Genomic DNA, 1,174 nt, shown 5'->3' with positions numbered 1-1,174 from the left:
TACCGTTTTTGGGAATGGGAAAGAGAGAAGGACAGAGAGAGAGAGAGAGTGAGGTACAATATGAGTTGCGCTTTTTTGCTTTTTAACCGTTTTTTAATTTAAAACTTTTCTTTGATTTAATTTCTTAAACCAAATAATCACTTGTGGATATATATAAATATATGTCCGTATTCCAATTGATTAAAAATGTATCTGCACTTAGCATTAACCGGAGGTAATGCTTTTATAGGTGAGTCGATAATGGTTTCGCTGCAAAGCTACGGCCAAAAACTCGCCCCCTCCTCCTCCTAGTGCCTTGTCTTTAAAGTCTTGCCATAGCAAAACCACCAATACTGCTGCTGCTGTTTGTTTCGTTACTTGTGCTGCTGTAGTTACTGTTGCTCTTGCTATTGCTGTTGCTATTGCTGCATTCATTAATTAAATTGCTTGCAAAGCCCAGCTCTGTCTGTTTAATATCCGTGAGCCAATGTGATTACTTTTATTAATGATATTGTTGTTGTTGTTATTGTTATTTACTACACGTTCAAAATTGAATAGTTTTTTGCGGCAAATGCGCTACACGTACTCACATATACTCATATTTACTCTCTTTTGCTTATTGTCGGGCAGTGAGACAGGTAAAACCGGCAAGCAACGGAGCGAACAAAAAGAAAACTCATTTATATTGCTATAATTTTGAGAATCATTTATTAACTTATTTGTTAACAATATTCTAATGTATCATTTCATTTCATCGAGTACTTCTCCTTTTTAATGCAATTATTACGTTCACAAAACAATACGATAACGATGTCAAACGTTGAACATTATTACACATCTTATTTTCATTAACCGTTAACCACAGTTGACCTAAAATTATATTATTTACAACATCTAACCGCATCATTTTGTCATACGCTTAGTTAGAAAAGTTCACTTTGTCATCATTATCCGCCCGTTCGTTCGTTCGTTGGTTCGTGCGTTTCTCATTCATGCACACTTTGCTTTTGCATAAAATCAATCATTTAAATGATGCTGACTGATATCTGATATCACCATATGATAACTGATGATTTTCATCGCATAATATACGATACATGACGTTTAGTTTTTGTCCTATAACCACTTGCTATGCATACTTATTATGTATTACTTAACCAGTCCAGTCTAATTGTGTTTAATTCTTCTTTTAATA

This window comes from Glossina fuscipes, unplaced genomic scaffold (assembly GCF_014805625.2).
Source record: "Glossina fuscipes isolate IAEA_lab_2018 unplaced genomic scaffold, Yale_Gfus_2 61, whole genome shotgun sequence".
NCBI classification, from domain to species: Eukaryota; Metazoa; Arthropoda; class Insecta; order Diptera; family Glossinidae; genus Glossina; species Glossina fuscipes.
Note: the sequence above shows the minus strand (reverse complement) of the source record.